This window comes from Silurus meridionalis, chromosome 10 (genome assembly GCF_014805685.1).
Source record: "Silurus meridionalis isolate SWU-2019-XX chromosome 10, ASM1480568v1, whole genome shotgun sequence".
Taxonomy (NCBI): Eukaryota; Metazoa; Chordata; class Actinopteri; order Siluriformes; family Siluridae; genus Silurus; species Silurus meridionalis.
The window spans coordinates 12380954-12403182 of NC_060893.1; positions in this window are offsets into that span (position 1 = coordinate 12380954).

Consider the following 22229-nt stretch of genomic DNA (forward strand, 5'->3'; position numbering starts at 1 on the left):
AGCTTCCTCTAGAACAAAAGTACACCAATTAATATGTAAGTAAATAAAGTAGGGACAAAGGAAAATTCAACAGAAACATTTTCTTTTAATATCAGCAGGTACCATTGATTTACGTGATATAAAGCAGTCGTGTGGAAACAAAAACATCCTCAGTCCATGGATGAGGATTGCATGAACTTATAGCCATATAGCATCCTGATCAAATTTGAGAGAAAGGCCACTAGGAAATACAGAATTTGTCACAGTTACTGCTTGTCAGTACCCTTTTAGCTATATCTAATATGCTTTAGAATCAAAATTCCAAGTGTGATCTATTACTTCACTCTGACCTGATGCACCTTTTTGTTGCGCTATACTGAAAATGACCTCCAGAGGGCTCTCTAACAGCACATTCACTAAAGAAGTTGGTTAGCACCTGACATCCAGTGGCCTTTGGACTGACAAGTCTCTAATGATTTGATAATACACTTTTGATGGTCATCACTTTATATTTTTCTTTGATGATCTACTCTTGTGAAACTAATTTAATTTTTAATTTATATTAGAATATGTAATGCTATGTAACAAGCATGGGCCATGAAGCATGTAAAAGCTTCACAAGAAGAATCTGAGACGTGAGCTTGTTATATACTTGTTCCCAATCTCAGTCAAGGGAACCGACTATGTCCCTACACAATTTAATGTTTTCTCGGTCTAACACACCTTACTCAGCTGATGAGCTAGTTACCAATCCCATTATAAAACAAACAGTATAGAAGTGTAATGAACTGTGCAAAGCAATGGTTTCCCAGGAGTGAATTTTGGGGGAATATTAGGATGTAGAGGAACTGCAATAATGTTTATGGAGAGACAAAAGAGTCAGTTCCTGTACCTTAGCAAAGTAAAACTCACAATGCCTTGTGATTTGTATCATAAAAATTTTTGGATGAGCACTGTCTATAGTGTGGACCATCCTCCATGGTGTAAATTAAAGCACTCTAAAACGATTCAAAGATTATTTATTTTAGGGAATTCATCCGAATCAGCAAGTTGCACTAAGTTGTACCAAGAAGTTGGTCAACTGCATTCCCTGAAGCTGAACACCATATTAAAAAAATTTGGAACTGATCATATGACTGGCAGGCCAAACAGATTTTAATATGGCATATTATGTTGTACTGCAGATTCTAAAAATTACAGGAAGCCTTATGCATTAACTGGATTCCACTCACATTCATATCAAACACTAACAATAAGTGACCCTGTGGCTAAATTCTGTATCACTAGCATGGTCAAGCAGTTTTCCATTATAACATTTTTCATTTTAGATTTGACTAGGTTAGCGGAGTTTTTGCTAATTAACAGCTCTGGGACTTTTCTCTCCACATGATGGAACCATCGTTCTCTTCTGACACAAAGAGATTCTAACTGAGCCATGCTGCCAGACTCCCACACATGTAGCCAGTGTAAAAATTCCCTGAAAGCCAAGGATGGTCATCGGCTATGCATTCACTCCCTTATCACTGACCATCTAAAGGATGCAGTGCTGGCTTGGTTAGCTCTTGCACAGACTATGCGGCAATTCTGATGCCAACAGAGCATGCTCAGCTGGCAGATTTAGGCCCTGATTTAAATCTAACCCAAACTTCAAATCCAAAAAATTTGCAAGTCACAATTGCCCACATTATGCAATGACTGATAAATATCACAAAAAGCCTACAAAGCAATCAATATTCATGGCTCAGCTGAAATTGATGATTCAGGAGCTGAGACTGCAAAACTCAGGGACCAGTGTCCTTCAACAGAAAACTTTATAGTCCATTGACTACTTAGCCTCCTTGTTACTCATGCTGGAGTAAAAATGCTAGATGATACTGATACCTATGGAAAATTCTTACATGCTATTAATGACCTAATAATTGACTGCCATGTTTGCCAAAGCACAACAGCATCACTGTTAGTCTCTAACTAGCACTGGCAGACAGTTTTAAAATGATGATTGCCTAGTGGGATTGGTTAGTGCTACATGAACAAAAACACCATCTTAGGGCTTTCCACAAGATAATTCACCGAACACTTTATTTGAACACAACCACTGAAATCAGCAGGAACTAAGGTTAGTCAGTCTGACCTTTGAGTTTTCCTTTTTAGTTCTGAGATGTTGGCATGGCATTGTGTTTTTCATATAACTTTGTTGTACAGATATATCAGTCATCAGGGTAGCACAAGGTCAGACATCTCTCTCTATTTTGCGCAGAATTTCTCTGTTGGGCTCAATGGAATCAAATTATTTATTAGCAGGCACTGCCACGACATGCCCAGTCAGGTCACCTGTGCTTGTGGGCTTGGCCCCTTCGAAATGAAATGTGAACAGAGGAATGTGACATAGCATACAGGAAACACTCTTGAACACAAGAGCCTCTAATACATAGGCCTTTTATGGCCTATTCGCTTAGTGCTATTTTTTGCTCCAGTAACTGTTAGCCAGTGGCTGGCTGTCTACACTGAAGGTGTCTGTAATGGCATTTTCAGTGTGTCACAGCACAGTGCAGGGCATCTCTCTGTGGGCTCATAAATATATTATAAGGTTACTATAACAGTCAAAGCACCGCAATTACAAAGAGCCCAGCCTGGGATATCCCCTTCTGAGTTTAAAAAACATCTTTATGAGCTTCTGCAACCATGCTGATTTGAAATGGGTCTCTCTGAGAACTGATATGTTTGCTAGCAGTTGCTTCATCAATTGCAAAAGGTCCATTTTCATGGGTGATAAACTTGCCTTATATGCGTGGTAGTGTAACATTGAGTTTGGGGTTTCTGCCTAATTCTATATGTCATCCGGGTCTGTAAATCCGCTGAACTTCAAGTGTTTTACCAAAGTAAGCCTGAAGAGTATTTTAAAAGTATGTAGACAATTATTACCGGCCTTGACAGTTATCCAGGGAACCTAGAACCACATGTAAATATATCATTTTTTACAATAAGTTTTATGACATAAGAATAATTCTTTAATAAACCTTCAAGACTCATGTATTTTTTCATACATGTATGGTTGCCTGGAGTAGTTATATAGAATATAATATGTGCAGTGCCTACAGTATCTAACATAATGTACAGTACCACCTAATTTACCAAAACAACAGCAGATAACTAGTTACTAGTATAAGTGGTTTTTAAACTAGTTTGAAAAGTCAGAAAGCTGAGGTTCAAAAAAGTCATGTATTTGTCAATGAATTTTATCTTATAGGATAGAGTGTTTGTTGAGTTCAAGCAAGAAAATTGTCTAATTTTAATTTCAGTTTTTGTAGGAATGGTTTTGAATCTCTTCTAAAAGGAGCTGCATTAGCTTCACAGTCACATGCACTGTAACCTCAGATGCTCTGCACTGTTTCACAATTTGTTTGTACATTTAGCAGGCCACAAGCAGCAGACATTTTTCAGCTGAAATCTGATTGACTGTTCAAGCTCTTTACACAATTTTCAACTGGAAAACAAACTTTTGACCAGTGCTTGCTGGCTAGTAATGAACTTCTTGTTGGTAGATATGTAGCTTTTTGACTGACATTTTACCTCACATCTATAAACTGTTGTATGGCTGTTCATGGGAACATTTAACCTTTTGACACCAGTATGTGTCACTAAGCTGTTACCAAATTATCACCCTGAACATCCTTTGGCTCTTTACTATTATATCTATAATATTTAGTTGCAAGCTACATATTCCTGAATTTTTTTTTACTGGCTAACTGAGTAGGCATAATTATGTGATAGCTGTTAATTTTTGTTTTGTATAGACAAGATATTTGATATATAATTTTTGTTTAAGGTTAAAATAGAACATAGCACACTTTCATGATTATTATTTCCCCTGCATGAATGTGTAAAGTTCTGATGAATAATTTTGGATCTCGACTAAATACTAAAAATATGTTCATTCATACCCAACATCAGGAAGACACACCAGTGAAAATTAATGAAAGATGTTATGTGCTCACTACATATTCATGAGTATTATATAACCTCAGAATCAAAAGTACATACACAAACACTATGTATCTCCACTTGCATCTGAAGCCTGCCTTTCTTCAGTGTTAGTGTCTGGCTGTGGCAGTGACTGGCTCATGTTTATGCATGGTCAAAGTCCTGGAGCTGACTGGCACTGAAGAATCATACCCACTATTGTTCCCCTTCCATCCTTAATGCACAAAACCAATCCTTTCTGATCCCCAAAGTCTTTGAGCTCTATTGAATGAGCAACAATATAGCTGAATAACTTTCAGAAAAAGCACAATGTTGAAATTTCGATCCATTATAGTGTTATTGTTACCAGCAGACTCTAAGAGCATGCAATACAATTTAAGTGCCTCAGGGATTTATCTAAAGCTAAAACTGCAACAAAGGAACATATTGCTACTGCACCATGGACAATATTGATTGGCCTTTAAAATCATGTCAATAGTGTTTCAATGGACTGGAGGATGTGATTTCATGTGTTCAGCACTAATCCCTTACTAGGTACTTCTCTGAGCACTTAAATACATGTTAGTTTCATTTGATAGTAATTTCAGTGACTCAGTTAGCTTTCATTATGTATTAGATCTTGCGAGAAGAGCAATTTGGGGAGCAAATGAATAATGAAATGAACAATTAAGGGCAGAGGAGAGACAGAGTCAGGAAGAGAGAGAAATGTCAGCAGGTGCATCCACCTAATCAGAGCCTGCATCTGCACCACGACTCCTTCGTTAGGAACAATTAAACTGCGAGGAAGAGAGAAAGAAAGAGATGAAGGGACAGAGCAAAAGACTGAAAGAGGGGACAGACTGTTCCTTGCTTGAAAACAAAGTGTGTGTGTGTGTGTGTGTGTGTGTGTGTGTGTGTGTGTGAGTGTGAGAGAGAGAGAGAGAGAGAGAGAGAGAGAGAGAGAGAGAGAATGTGAAATTGCTCAATTTTGAAATTATTGTTTCTTTTGCACTAGCACTCAAAGTGTATATTGGACTACTTTTTGTTTTTATTTGTTCCCTTGTAGAAAGAATCCCAGGAGATATCAGAACGTCATGCAAAAATGTTTCACCAGTTTAGGCACTAGAACAATACACAATTGTCACAAAAAAAACAAGCAAATGGTTACAAAATGACCTGTTATTAAATTATTATTATTATTTTCAGATAATATATATATATATATATATATATATATATATATATATATATATATATATATATATATATAATTTTTTTGTTTGTTTTTTTTTGTTTTGTTTTTTACAAAAGAACCATGCAAAGAGCCAAAGAACCAACAGAGAAACAAGATGAAATATCAAGTGAAGTAGACTTCCTGAAAATGATGTAAAAGATGAGTATGAGACACAGAAAGAAGTATTATGTGGTTTTGCTGTTTACTTATAAATGTCAGATTACAAAATATCAAACGGGGTTCTTAGTTGAGCTCTCTAGTGCATTTTGCTGACACTGTTTGGATCCACTTGTTCTCTTAAAAGGAAGAGTAGCTGCAAATCAATACAAATTTCTTTATCCATAGATGAAACATTTGTATCCTGATGGAAGTGACCTATTCCAGGCTGACTTTGCCACAATCACAGGACATAGTGACTCACTGAATTGGTTGTTGAGTATGAACATAATGTAAATCCTGTTCTATGGCTTTTGCATTTGTTGAATTTCAATCCAACTGAACACCTGTGTGGGATTTTTAAATGACTTGTTAGACAGCACTCTCCACCACCATTATCAAAACACCAGCTGAGTGAGTATATTTTGATAGTAGGGTTTCAGAAAATTTTAGAATTTGTGCCAATGCACCTGAAGCCATTTTGGTGTTTTGTGACAGCCCAAAACATTACATCCTTTAATTCTTTTAATTAGTTTCACTATGTGGTTCATTTGTTTTACTGAATAATATATTTCAAAATCTTGTAACACATATCCCTACAAATAGCAGACATTAAATATATATCACTTTTAATGAGAAATTATTAAAGCTTGAAGGGGAAAAAAAAAAAATTATAAAAACGCAATGATACGTAATACGTAATAATGTATGGTTATGAGACCATACTTTTTCATCTTAACTGTGAGGTCAGCTTCAAAACAATTTTTTATAATCGCGAAAATATCAGAAGCACTGCTCAGCACTGAGAGTGTTTTCCACAGCTCTTACTATATGCTCTGTAACTATTATAGCTCTACTACCAGATTCCAGTTGACATTTAAATGCTACATTGGGGTCAGAAAAGATGTCAGAGAGAGCGAGAAAGGGAAAGTGCGAGTGTCTTGATGTGTGTTTTGAACATTACCGATGAAGTCAAAGGTTACAGTGGATAATGAGACCAAAAAGGAACAAAACCTTTAGACGGACCACTGCATTAGGAAGATAAAGAACTCAAAGGTTGAACTTCTCACTTATTTCTCCCTCTCTCTCAAATCTCGCTATTCTTTATTCCTTACTTTCCCTTTATGCCTTATTTTACTCATTCTCTAGATGGAATACATTATGTACTGTGGAGAGACAGTACAAACTAAACATGAAAGGGATGAGGTGCACTTAACAGCTCCTTTGTGCAAATACTTGTGGGTATTTGTGACATCAGATAACATGCATAAATACACGATAAGAAGAGGAACATATAAGAAAATGGAATGTTGCATATTAAAGTGTTATTATGTGTAGTGTGGCAAATGCTTAAATTATCATTTGTCATCTTACCAGAATATTTATCCCAATTTGTAATCTGTCATGCTTTATTTATTTGGTAAAATAAAGAATGTAACTAGGCTGATAATTGTCTGGTAATCCACTAATTATAAATGGTAAACCATGAATATTTCAGTCTCAGAAAAGGAGCCAGTTTTAATTACAAATTATTCTGGGTCACTCAAGGTCGTGTTTTGTTCAAAATAATTTTTAATAATAATATAATTCCTAGTTCATGGCAAAATAAGGCCATGTCCTACACCCTTAAACAAGGGCAGATTTAAATGATTAAAATGTCCTTGTCCTCATTGTAATGCAGAAAATAAGCCCTATTCACCTGCTACAATATAATTGTTGTCCAATTGCTTTAAGAGCACTAGTGTAGCAGACCCTGATACACATGATGATTTCTTTGTGGGTGACAGTTGTATTCAGAAAGCAGGAAACCTGAATTTATGGTGAGTAATGGACAAAGTATTGAGATCATATATATTGATATCATAACTGGTAACTGGCCAGAAAAAAAAAAATATTTATAGCAAAACTGCAGCCAATACTGATGTCGCTATTTAGCTTAAATCCTAGTTATTGGGAATAAGGTGACAAGAAATTCAGTTAAGTTTAGGTTAACAATACGTACAAGTCATGAAAAGGTAAATATTAATCTTAAATCTGGTTCCAAAAAAGTCTGCTTTGCTTTGTTGGGTTTCTATTAAGAGCTACATCTTCGATTTGTGCACTGACTCTTTCTGTGGACAGGATGCTGTCAACAATATGTTTAAAATACATTTGACAAAGCACAGAGACTGGTGACTCAATAAGCTTTAAAACTCAGCTACTTAGACAACACTCCTCTGCACACACATTTTCTCTTCAAATATCCAAAAGAATAATCTGAAATCTAAATAAATCAAAATATCTGTTAGGTGTGTCATGTAGAAGGAGAGGCATATGCAAGTGGGTTTCATTCAAACCAGGAAATGTAGGCAAGCGGTCAAAGGAGCAGGTGCTTAGCAAACAGAGTTGTTCTGAAGCCGTAGTATATGGAAGAATAAAAAAGAAAACTGAGGTAAAAATTTTGATACAAACAAGTAATGAAACTAGAACAGCTAAAGAACATCACAGAAAATATTCCAGGAGTAATATCAAGTTTTTGAATGATTGATTCAGGCTATTTATGTAAGTGTGTTAATTGTGAACAGCTTAACAACATTACTGATTCCCAGTTCCCCATTGATCTTCATTGGACTAATCATGAACTGCAGGTGTATTTGTGAATGTGGTGTTACATGTAAATATTGAAATGCTATGTTATGTGTTGCCAAGTGACAGAGTTTTGAGTGTCCGTTTACATTCATTTCTTTTGGACATTCTGAGAAACTTCCGATCCAATGCTGGTCACTTCCTGTTTTTAAATAAATGCCCAAATAATATGAGATGCAAACTGTGGCCCTTTGTCTGATAGGATGTCTTATGGTATGCTAAAAGAACCAGAATGGGTGAAGAATAACTTTTAGGGATTTAAAAAAGCAGACAGTTGGTTAGTTTTATGGATTTGGCAATGTGAGGCTTTAGATGCTACTGAACTGTGAGAGAAAGTGTTTGCCCAGTGGTGCATGTGGGGAGACTTGGCTTTGACACAAACTGAACAGGATTTGATAAAGTGTTGCCTGCCATGTAACAATATTTTGTGGAGAGGAACTGGTATGCTGTGACACCACAGTGATCTGTGGTCAGTGTTAACCCATGTGATAAGAGCATCATGGAAATTAGAAGGGATGTAGCCATTGTATGGGTGACACTGGACAGGTGAAGGATAATCCTGAAGGTCCTGATTTATCTTCTATGTCAAAGCTAACCAATGCAAATAAAGCAAGGATTCATGTAGGTTAGTGTCATAGGTTTGGGGCTTGATGGATAAATGTGTGACAAGGCAACTCCTTGACATTTCTGGACGTCTGGATGATAAGAGATTGTGAAAAATAAATCAGGTGTAACGCAAAGCTTGTTTTCCTTATCTTGGTGTCAGTCTTGGTGAATTTTACTAAAACCTGCTGCATCCATTTTGATGAGAAAGGGCTCTGTCATGTAGACAGATGGAAAGAGTGCAGGTTCTGTCTTTTTTAAGAACAATAAAACAAACAAACCAGAAAAACTTACTTAAAGCAGTAAACAAGCAATGGGTTAGGCGGCAGACATGAACTAGCAGAGCAAATAGAAGGATGTTAAATGTGGATTATTGATGGTAGTGTGGTAATTTTATACAGGTTACATCAGTAATCTAATCAAACACAACAGGGATAGATGAGGATCATGTGACGGCTGGGGATCATAGAAATTAGAGTTTGTAGTTTTGGAAGATGTGACCACAATATCAGTATCAATTAATGGAGAATCGGTGCTCATTTTAATATTTCTTCCCTGCTACTTTCTCATCTTTTTTACTCTCCTTTGAAACAGTGAATTATGTGTTATATCTTGGCACAGAATACCCTGGTTAATAATTTCCCCATAGCAGATATTTATAAGCTTCTACATCATCTTACACCTCAATGTATTTAGTAATTCTCAGTGGATGTCTTTGTCCCATTGGTACAATAACTGTCATACACAAATCAGCACTGATGAAAAGCGGAATGTGCTAGTGTTGTAATTCATGGCTGTGTTTAGGTGGTCATAGCATTGAATGGAAAAGGCTATTAATGTTGCACAATGAATACATACATCATGGAGACAATTCGCTATAAGCATTGACTGCTTGCTCAGGGCTAATGAGAACATGAACAGGAGACCGAAAGCTCACTGGGAAAATCCGAATGAGGAATAGTGATAGGAATATAGGGCAGTTTTAAGCATGTGAAGAGAAACGGCATATCCCCAGGTGAAGGTTTTAGTAACAAAAAATGCAGTGTCTATTTTAAAAGCTAAGGCAAATGATTTCCTTTAGGTTCCTGAGGTTAAGGTTTAGTTCAGGGTAGGGACATATTAGCTGTATTGGCACACAAGTCAATGAAAATATCTGCTGGCTACTTCAGATGATAATATGCACGTGCAGTCAGGAGGAAATGGAATTTTTTTGTGTTTACATTGTATTTTATGTCCGCTTAAATTAAAACATATACACCATAAAGAACTCATCATTCCAACAAGCCTTTTATGAATTTAATGAAAAAAAGAAAAAAAGACTTTTATTATTCTAATGTCCTTAAATTGTACATACACTCTATAGGCAAAAGTTTGTGGACACCTAAGTATCAAGCCAGTTTTTTTATCTGCTGTTGGCAAAAAGTTGAAAGCACACAATTATGTAGAAAACTTTGTATGCTGTAGCATTACAATTTCTCTTTATGGTGCTTAAACATGCTAGCATGTCCCTGTGTTCAATGTGTGATCCAGTTTGCCAATGCCACTTGAGGTCTGTTAAAACTGCACAGAACCCTGACCTCAATTCCACTGAACACCCTTGAATGAATTAAAACACTGACTACACCCCAGGCTTTCTTGCCTGGCATCAGTGCCTGACCTAACTAATTCTCTTGTGGATGAATGGGCAAATCATCACAGCCATGCTCCTAAATCTGGTAAAATAAATAAATAAATAAAATACAATTCCTAGAAGAGCGGAAAAAGTTTTTTGGGTTGTGGGTGTATTGGTCGTGTCCACATTCTTTTGAATTGTGGACCTCACTGAAAACATACTGTGTATACTAGGTAGAAGCACTGAAAAATCATTATGAAACATTTTATGTACATGAAGTTTATGTAAAAGGGATTTTACTATACTTTTTAGTCTCCTATATGTCTGAGATTATGCCTTCCTTCTTATTGGTTCTGGTGAAAAACGTGTGATATTATTCAGTGTTAATTGCTGTGCGACTGTTGTAAAGTGATCTATACATCATCCTGTTTCACATAAACAATATCCACAAAGCTCATAAACACTGCAAGGCAATTTGTTTATATACCAACACTCGTGCCTCGAGTTTATCTTGCAGATAGGTTCAGTGAATGTATGTATTTTTAGATTGATGGTGCACCCTCAGCATCATTTTATGGGCTCCATCCAAAGCTGCTAGCAGAATGAATTACTAGGCTATGTGCAGTCATTTTACACTGAGATGCTGCTACAGACCATGGAGAACCGTCCCTTTAGAAAACATGCTCTGACAGGGATGGCAGCAAGATTAAACTCATACATAACAAATCAACACTTGTTACGTAGAAGGCAAAAACAGGATATCCTGTAATATTTGCATCAACTTGTAAAAACTGTTAATACAATGCATTAATTATTAAGTCCGCATGTGATGGCTTAAGGTTTCTTTCCAAAGAGCATCCCAGAGTCTATGCCTGCTGATAGAAACTGACAAATTCTAAATACTTCTTGAGTTATTTAATAACCCTTTGTGGACAAAAATACACACTACATGTTTGAAATGTATGTGAGCTTGTCTTGGAGGAGCAGCCAGAATAAACATGGGCTCTGCTGTTGCCGTCTGCTTCACTTCACAAACACTCCTGGCCTCCATGTTCAGAATACTAATGGCGTCCTGACGCTCTTGAACAGCAAAGGGCAACACAGTATTAATCACGGCACCAGCACCTTCCCCACTATAGCTACTCTTCCCCACACTGCCTTCTACCAGCATGGTAAGCTTTGCCTGTCATTGTGTATGTTTAGCAGAACTACATCATGCTGACCTCACAGAAATGGCACACCAAATTGTTTAGCAGAAACTGTCCAAGCTCAGGTTAAAGTGAAATGTTAAACAAACTTCTTTTCATTTTGTTACTAGATTTTATCTGCGTCTATTTTTTTTAATGTGTCAGTCTTTATTTAGGCTTCATAATTCCTAGTCATCTTGAGTTCCTCAGTTAGGATTTAAAGAATTTTACCGGAACTGTGGAAATTGGCACCCATCCAGTTCAATTGGCTGCATGCCATATGTACAAAATAATAACAGCAGGTAAGGTGTCCATGTCTTTTAAAAATAATAATGGCCTTGTAATTGAACAGTGATCACCAGTTTTTAAACTATTGTTTTTTTTTTGGTCATGGAAATTGCATATTACTTAGTTCAGAAATATGTATAAGTATTGTTCCAAATTTTATTTCTGAACTAAATAGCACCTATCACATCTATTAATTCCTTACAGGTGAAACCATGTTATTACCCATTACCTGAGTGTATGAACTGGACCAGACTGTACAGGTCACTGTCTTCATGGCAGTTCATTCTGTGTTTCTGTGACCTTCTTTCCTGATTTTTCTTGAGTAAAACAGGTGTGCCACCTGGAAAGATGCAATTACAAAGTCATTTAGCTGACAGTGTGCTTGTCAACACTATGCTGATCCACGACAGGAGTACTCAATGGATGAGTGCATGTCTTAATAGACTTGTCCAACACACGCTAGCTTATGTTTACTTATGTAATGATGAACATCGGGGACCATAATAATAACATTTGTATGGTCTATAGTTTGTAAACCAGATTTGTCTTCTATTAGCAGATAATATAATTATAAAATACTTGTAGGTATGAAGTCATTAAAACACTGTTTAGTCTTATTCTCTGTAAACATCAATGTTAATCAAGAGTAGTATGGTCATGCATAAGAAAAGCAGAGGAAGTGTGAAACATGCCCTTCAATCATCGACCATCATGCCTGACGTCAAGAGACTGGATGTGTTCTTCCGCACACTAAGCCAAAAAAAGAAAAAACTGGCCCATATTCATATCTCTACAATCTGCAATTCACAGTTCGAAATCTGGATTACTTGATGTCCTCAATCTCTCTCACCAAGTGTCGATGCTTCTTGCCTTTCCATCCAGCCTTCTTTGCTACTGTATGTGTGTCATGCCTAAAAATACTCTCGCCTCTACTTCAAAAGAGAAGACTCTCCGCTTCCTCCAGCAACAGTTACTTTTGCAGAGATCGAAAATCTTCAAGTACTCAAATGTAAATTTCATAGATAATCGGAGAATTCAGTCCTGATTAGTGCATTGATTAATGACTGTGTGCAATCAGCACTTTAGTAAAGAGGTAATCACCTCAGAGACTGTGTCCTCCCCTCCTCCCCGGTCTCCTCCTTTCTCTCTTTCTCATGTGAGTCATATGCAGCTTTGAGGAGAGTGCACATGGCTAATTTTGCAGATTTTGTTCCACATCACATTACAGTGTATTTCTTACACCTGTGAGCTATCTTACACTGCTCAAATCATTTAAGGCAAAATGGAAGCACAGGATCCATAATGTCTGCAATGGACAAATCGTGGTGAAAAGGTGGTGAAATAAGTTCACCTTTTACTAATGTCTTACAATGTAATTTATCACAGCCCATTTGTGTTGACTTTTCAACAAACCAAAAAGCCTAAAATCCATCAAATCTTCCTTCAAGAGGCAACAACTGAGAGAGAGCGAAACACAGGTGTTAAAGATGGTGCAGGAATGAGCTGCGAACACACCTCTCTGAAGCTGCTCCCACGACGCTGAGCTGGTGAAGCAGTGTGGGAGTGGGCAGATGGAGGTGTGTGTGTGTGTGTGTGTGTGTGTGTGTGTGTGTGTGTATACACATATGAGTGTGGGGAGTCAGATGGCAGAGAAGAGGGCATGGAGAGAGCCTGTGCTTCTGCAGGGGCCATGCTGACCGCACCACAGAGCTCAATAAACCATGGCAGGTAGGCGGGAGGCATTGCAAAAAAAGCCCAAACTGTTCACATTAGCAATGATCATCTTTGCTGCAGTCTATATTGTGTTATGGGCTTTGGAAGGTGACTAAAAAATTTTAATATGAATTTATTTTATTTAAATTATATGTTATATTCAATAAAAATATTTTATGTTGTATTGAACGTGTTTATAATTCAAATGTGAAAAATTAAATATACTTTGGTCAGCTTACAATTTCCATAAGTAAACTAAGTCTGCCATTAGTGTTTCGGTGAGTATTTCGTGTAACTTTTGCGATGCAAAAAAAATGCCATGTTTCCTATATGTGAATTGATATATCATGTTTTGGACATTTATTTTTATAAACAGCAGGAAAAAAATTATTATACAGAGCATAATGATATAAAAAAAATAATAGTCTGAACCACATTAGTATCTAAAATTTAAAATAACTTCTCTTCGTAAACTGGAAACTAAATTCAGTGCAAGTGATGTATTATTTGAAGTACCCACAACATTAAAGCAAGCTGTTGTAATCCTGATAAAGCTTGATGCACAATCCTTCCTCTGTTAAGACAAATCTCTAACAGTTTAATTAGGTTTTGTGGGTAAAACGTGGAGAACATGAAGAGTGTATACACTCTCCTCCTTTTCTCTCCCTCTCTAGATCGCAAAACTCAATTTCATGCCTAATAGGTTCATTACAACTGTCACGCTTCGAAAGTCTGTGCTGATAAACGCTCGTAAGAGCTGAAAGTCAACCCACCGAAGTAAAAGGTATAAATGAAGTGTGTGCATGTGTGCATGTGTATACAGAAGTACACAGACACACAGACACACTCCAACATAATAAGACCATTTGCTCAAGTACTGAACAGTAACCATGACAATGAACTAGATGGATTGCATTGCACAGTGTCAGGATTTTCTATTTTTGCCCTTTCCAGGAACATTGCTTTTATAAGATAGAAATATTGTTATTTGTGTTTGAATCTTCAGTGTAGGAACCAAAATTATGAATGTCTTTTTCAAGGACAGTAAATAGCTTACACCTGCACTTATACATTACCCTCAATTTCTCTGCAGCTTCATCATTCAGACAGATAAACCATGCAATAGAATACAGCAGAGGAGCACAAAAATAACTCAATGGAGAAAAGTAGAACTGTGGTATGACAAAGAACAATAATTCATCTTGATAGTAACCAATGCTCTGTTAGAACACGGGGGTCTTTATGTTTTCAAAGTAAAGGTTTAATGTAAAGATTAGACTGTCAAACTTACAGAGATGAGCAAAACAAAAAGGAGAATTTGGAAGGAGGTGAAAAAAATGCGACTTTGCAAATGAAGGCAAGTGTACATACAGTATGTTTGTGTGTGTGTGTGTGTGTGTGTGTGTGTGTGTGTGTGTGTGTGTGTGTGTGTGTGTGTGTGTATAGTGTAGTGTAGAGGGGTTGTGTATACTGATGTCTTGCACACCAGCTGATTTAGTTGCTATTTACAATGCTGGATTTCTGCAACGGGTTCAGATAGGTAGCTTCCATCTGTGTAGAATACTAAATCCCTGTTTGCTGCTATGCTTCACTAGTCAACACATATTCTGCCTTGGCCTGCCACTCATACTCACAAACAGAGCAGGAATCCTTATTTTGATCACATTATTTCTCTCCTTCATTCAATCTGCATGATGTTTAATTCTGATGTTTCCTGGTTAACACACTTAATTTTCTCTATACTGCCCAAAGTTGTTGACATTAACACCCCTCATATTTGTGGATTTGCCAACTGAAGTGTCCTAATCCTAATGCCTGTCAAATCCCTCTGTGGTGTGTTGAAAGCATTAACTTCCAGGTGCTTCCAAAATCTAATTTCCCCTTTGCTCCCTCACATCATGCATATGGCAATTTCAATTGCTCTCACCAAGGAATATAATTAAATCCCAGTCTATGTTTATGCATGACTTGGCTTATTTTCTCCCTGTGGCAGATATTTCTCATTGAATATTAACAAGAGTCCTCTGAAGGGAAGCCAAGGAGATATCTAAGAGGTTGGAGAATCAGCCGGGTTCAGTATGGAGCACTATGGACAACATCAAATGTACCAAAACTGTTTGTATATGATCTGTCAGACAGATCTGAATTCCACTTGCCCAGGTATCGATTGACCTTAGGGGGGAGAAAAGTAAAACCGTTATATAAATCAGTGAGAAAAACCAATATGCACTGCTGCAAGCACACAACACTGTCTTAAATCCTTTTACCTTAAATATGTGAAAGAAAAAAAAAATAATATTACGTGAGAAAGCTAAAAGGACTTATGTCCACTTAGGACCCCCTTCAGTGATGTTCATGTGTGATATATTTGTAGAGATGTTCATGTGTTTCCCCATGTGATTCTCAGCAAAATCCTTCCTCAGTCCCTAGGGTGGAAAAACAAGCAGACTTTCACGCAACTTTGTGGGAGGCCACAGTAGCCAAACCGCACGTGGCTCTTTACATTGACATAATGATGGATGAACCCACATCCCATTCGTTTCATTTTAACCCCTATTTAAAGCTAAGGTTCATATGAAATGCTGTCTAATGTTCCCCTGATCCCATGTTGCTTAAGGTTTTTCTCTTTAGGAATCTGGGAATTAAAAGCCAAACATTTAAAATTGCCAGAAATAATACATTTGATTGGCACTTTGAAAAGTCAAAACAACAGGGAATTTAGTCAGCACCCATTAATGTCAAACGCAGATAACACAACAAAATAAATGAATTCTATTAACATTATTAAACTGTCACCTTGCAAGTCATCACTTCAGAATCTCTCACATCGGTCTGGTGTGTGATGACTCTGGACTGCCTCTTGTCCTAGAATCATGGCCTCTGTTTTTCGCAGAATGACACTGCAGTTGGCCCTAACAAACGTGGCTAGAAGAGGAGTGTGTTGATGACCTTGTGATTGCGTCCTGTGCAGCAGGCAGACTTTCCCACGCCTTCCCCTGCTCTCTCACACCCCAGCACAAACACAGCTTACTGACACAGGAAGTGCTGCATGTCCCAGAAGTCATTCTCTTTCTGTCCCAGCAAAAGACAGAACAGATTCAGATTGATCAATTTAAAAGATCAACGATGCAAAAACTAAACACTGTTTCAATTTAAATTCAGGGTGGGATTAAAACGCATAAGGTGAACATTATTCAATTTCTCCCTATCTATGAACTGCTTCGCTAAATATCATAACAATGCCAATCACCAACAATTTAATTAGATTTTGATCTAGTGAGGTGGGCTGTTTAGAGTTGAGCATGTGATAGAGTTGGAAAGAGACAGTAATTTCTTCTTCTTCTTCTTCTTTCGGCTGCTCCCATTAGGGGTCGCCACAGTGGATCATCCGTCGCCATACCACCCTGTCCTCTACATCTGTCTCTTTTACACCAACTACCTGCATGTCTTCCCTCACCACATCCATGAACCTCCTTCTTGGCCTTCCTCTTTTCCTACTACCTGGTGGCTCCATCCTCAGCATTCTTCTACCAATATAATTCATGTCCCTCCTCTGCACATGTCCAAACCATCTCAATCTCGCCTCCCTCACCTTGTCACCAAAACATCCTACATGCGCTGTCCTCTAATAAACTCATTTCTAATCTTGTCCATCCTCGTCACTCCCAACGAAAACCTCAACATCTTCAGCTCTGCTACCTCCAGCTCCACCTCCTGTCTTTTACTCAATGCCACTGTCTCTAAACCATACAACATCGCAGGTCTCACCACAGTCCTATAAACTTTCCCTTTCATTTTGCAGATACCCTACTATCACAAATCACTCCTGTCACTCTTCTCCACCCACTCCACCCTGCCTGCACTCTTTTCTTCACTTCTCTAACACACTCTCCATTACTTTGCACTGTTGACCCCAGGTACCTGAATTCCTCCACCTTCTGAAGCTCTTCTCCTGCAACCGCACCACTCCACTGCCCTCCCTCTCATTCACACACATGTATTCTGTCTTACTCCTACTGAGTTTCATTCCCCTTCTCTCCAGCGCATATCTCCACCTCTCCAGGCTCTTCTCAACCTGCTCCCTACTCTCACAACAAATCACAATATCATCCGCAAACATCATAGTCCAGGAGACTCCTGTCTGACCTCGTCCGTCAACCTGTCCATCACCACTGCAAACAGGAAAGGGCTCAGGGCCGATCCTTGATGCAGTCCAACCTTCACTCTAAACCAGTCTGTCGTACCTACTGCACACTTCACTGCCGTCACACTGTCCTCATACATGTCCTGCACCACCCTCACATACTTCTCTGACACACCTGACTTCCTCATACAATACCACAACTCCTCTCTTGGCACCCTGTCGTACGCCTTCTCTAAATCCACAAATACACAATGCAATTCCTTCTGTCCTTCTCTATACTTCTCCATCAACATTCTCAAAGCAAATAAGGCATCTGTGGTGCTCTTCCTCGGCATGAAACCATACTGTTGCTCACAGATGGTCACCTCTTCTCTCAGCCTGGCTTCCACTACTCTTTCCCATAACTTCATGGTGTGACTGATCAACTTAATACCCCTGTAGTTACTGCAGGTCTGCACATCTCCTTTATGCTTAAAGATCGGTACCAGCACACTTCTTCTCCATTCCTCAGGCATCTTCTCACCTTCCAAAATCCTGTTAAACAATCTGGTCAAAACCCACTGCCATCTCTCCTAAACATCTCCACGCTTCTACCGGTATGTCATCTGGTCCAACCGACTTTCCACTCTTCATCCTCTTAATCGCTGCTCTCACTTCCTCCTTACTAATCCTATCTACATCCTGCTTCACCAACTCCACATCATCCAACCTTCTCTCTCTGATTTTCCTCATTCATCAGCTGCTCAAAATACTCCTCCACCTTCTCAACACACTCTCCTCACTAGTCAACACATTTCCTCTCCATCCTTTACTGCTCTAACTTGCAGTACATCCTTCCAGCTCGGTCCCTCTGCCTGGCCAATCGGTACAAATCCTTTTCTCCTTCCTTAGTGTCCAACCTCTCATACAGCTCCTCATATGCCTTTTCCTTGGCTTTCGCCACATCCTCTTAACCTGCTGCCGCATCTCCTTGTACTCCTGCCTACTTTTCTCATCACTCTGTCTATCCCACTTCTGTTTTGCCAACCTCTTTCTCCTTATGCTCTCCTGCACTTCCTCATTCCACCACCACGTCTCCTTGTCTTCCTTTCTATTTCCAGATGTCACACCAAGTACTTTTCTAGCTGCCTCCTCATCACTCCTGCAGTAGTTGCCCAATCATCCAACACCTCCTTAACACCACTGAGCCTCTCTCTGACCTCTTCCCTGAACCTCACACTACACTCTTCCTCCTTCAGTTTCCACCATCTTATTCTTCTTTCAGTCCTCACTCTCCTCCTCTTCTTCGCCTCCAAAACCATCCCACAGACCACCATCCGATGCTGTCTAGCTACACTGTCCCCTGCCAACACCTTACAGTCGCCAATCTCCTTCAGGTTGCATCTCCTGCATAGCACATAGTCCACCTGTGTGCACCTTCCTCCACTCTTATACGCCACCCTATGATCCTCCTTCTTCTTAAAATAAGTGTTCACCACTGCCATTTCCATCCTTTTAGCAAAATCTACCACCATCTGCCCTTCCACATTCCTCTCCTTAAAACCATACCTACCCATCACCTCCTCATCACCTCTGTTCCTTCACCTACATGCCCATTAAAGTCCGCCCCAATCACCAACCGTTCTTTCCTAGGTACACCATCTACCACTTCATCTAATTCACTCCAGAATCTTTCCTTCTCCTCCATCTCACAGCCAACTTGTGGAGCATAGGCACTGATGACATTTATCATCATCCTTCAACTTCCACCTTCACGATCATCACCCTATCAGAAACTCTCTTCACCTCCACTACACTCTTACTGTACTCTTCCTTCAGAATCACCCCTACACCATTTCTCTTCCATCCACACCATGATAAAACAGTTTAAATCCACCTCCAATGTTCCTGGCCTTACTCCCTTTCCACTTGGTCTCCTGAACACACAGCATATCTACCTTTCTCCTCTCCATCATATCAGCTACTTCTCTCCCTTTACCCGTCATAGTACCAACATTTAAAGTACCAACCCGAACCTCCACTCTCCTACACTGCTCCTTTCCTGCCGCCTCTGTAGACGCCTTCCTCCTCCTTCCTCCTTCGCCAACAGTAGCCCAATTTCCACCGGTACCCTGTCGGCTAACGATACCTGTGGCGGTCGTTGTTAACCCGGGCCTCGACCGATCCGGTATGACATTCTCATTTGTGATCCGCATATTTGATTTGGCACATGTTTTACGCTGGATGCCCTTCCTAACGCAACCCTCCCCATTTACCCGGGCTTGGGACCGGCACTAAGAATGCACTGGCTTGTGCCTCTCTAATGGCTGGGTTGGAAAGAGACAGTAATTTAAATTGTCTAAAATCGATGCTTTTTTTCTTAGGGGTTCTCAAAGAGCAGGGACACCTGAATGAAGATCTAGGACTTTATTTATCTGTTAAACAATGAGTAAGTTTTCCAATTTTCTAACTTAATACCATAATACCAACAAAATATAACCTTGTAAAAATGTGCAAAAACACTATTAATAAAAAAAAAAAGCACCCTAAAGGTATTTCTTCATTTGTCCTTCTGGAAGTTAATATGCAGAACCCTACACAAAGGGTTTATGTTTCACAAATGTGCTCTTTAGAAATCCATAACCCTCTAAAAACCCTTGAGGAACCCTTCTGTATGAAGAGCAGTCATGACTCGTGCATATCCTCTTTGGTGTATCTGGTCCCTTCACTGCAGGTCTGGCTCCTTCAGATAGTACTCAGTCTTACTGTGGGTGTTAAGAGCTCATTGATTAAAACACAGGCAGTCTCCTCAGTAATACAAAGGCAAGCAGCTTTATTAGTGAATGGCTAATCTACTGGGGATCCCACTGCCTCGGGCTTCAGTGCACAAAAGAGATACTGCAGGGAAGAAAGATTTGAAAGCATCAAGCATTCTGCACTTGTTTTAGTAAGGTGTGGCAGAGTTTTGAGGAAGTGTAGCAATATTCAGTACTGAATAATGCAGTTGTGCATTTATTAACTTTTTAATAGCACAAAACGTTATTCAAAGAAGGAGTATGATTATGATATCACTCAGTTTCTACTAAAGCTTCATCAATACTCTATACTATCTGCAATTCCAGGAAAATAATGTTACTGTACACTTTGAGCAATCCATGACATATTACAGTAACTAGACAGCTTTGGAAATGTAATTAATTTAAGGTATAAATGTAAAACTACTCAATCCCTCACACCCCCAGAACAGGGGCATTTATAACTCTTCTGACTATAAACCTTTGCCTGTGTGTTTCTGTAGCTACAGAAGCATTCAGTTACATTTCTCTAAAAAGGAGATATGGTGAAACTGAATAAAACCTAATAATAAGAATATGAGACTTTAATGAGAATAATGTGAGTTAAAGTGAGTAAAAAATACTCATACATTTTAATAGCAGAAAACTCACTTAGGAGTTTTGTAATTGCCATTTATTTTACACCACAGTACTGATAACTTCTCCAATTAGAATTTGTTTTATTTTCTATAACAGAAACATGCTGTAGAATAAGTGATATGTTTATATTAATGCACTTGTTCTACTATGCTGTCTGTCTTATTGTTACAACACTTCTGCGGCGGACATGGAAACACCAAGTAATCTAAATGATAATATACGGATATTTTAGCCACAGAAGAAGCTTCATAACAGAGGACTCTGTTTTCTTTTAGGTTTCTCAGTAACACTGTTATATATGTTTTTGTTTGTTTGTTTGTTTTTGTGTTATTATATTCAAGAAAAAAGTAAAAAAGAGAAGCTGGAGAGCAGAAATGCTTATAGCTGTTATATTGTAATTGATAACAGGAAGTAACTTTTCTTGCAAAAGTTTTATAACAATAAAAGTATAAACTTTTTAAAAACATGTCAGTATGTTGTGTTTATTCATTAAAATAAACCTGTTGGTAAAGCGTTGTTTTGTATAAGCAGAGTAACGGACCTTGCTTGGTTTGTGTCATGTTCCCTGTATGTTCTGTTTTTCTGCTCTGACTAACTATAGAGTACTTTGGAGCTATTTGGTTTTATACAAATAATAATACCGTATATAGCATCATATGAAATGATTAATGCACAGTAACAATTCAGCTCCACTGGTTGAAGAATCCCCCCACACACCACCACCATCTCTCTCTCTCTCTCTCTCTCTCTCTCTCTCTCTCTCTCTCTAACTCTTATTACAGAACAAAGGAAAAGAAAAATGACTCAGAATAACAGAATATCAGTCAGAATTGTCTGGGGACTGCAGGAAAATCCAACTGAAATATTAATGCCCAAATGAAATATTGAGTCTGTCTTTAGTGAAAAGTTTGAGGAAGTGCACTGCCTTTAGCAAAGAAGAATATGTGCCACTTAATAATACACCACCTGTACTCCAAAGACCAAGGCTTCACTACCATAAAAGCATATATGTACATTATGTAACCATAAAAGCAATATCTATACATAACATCATTAAAGTTTATGCCCACTTCCCTGACCAGTGCTAAATGTCTTACATTTTTAATGTTGTTAATGACTTAATTTTAAACAAATGTTAATTATTATTATTATTATTATTATTATTATTATTAATAATAATACTGAAAAATGAAGGATTTACTTTCTATTTCATATCTCAAATCGACAGCAGTGTTTTCTGTAATAATGGCTTATTCCTGTACACCCACTTGAATACATGGAACTCCTGTTGATGTGAGCTAGGAGTGGGAGGAAG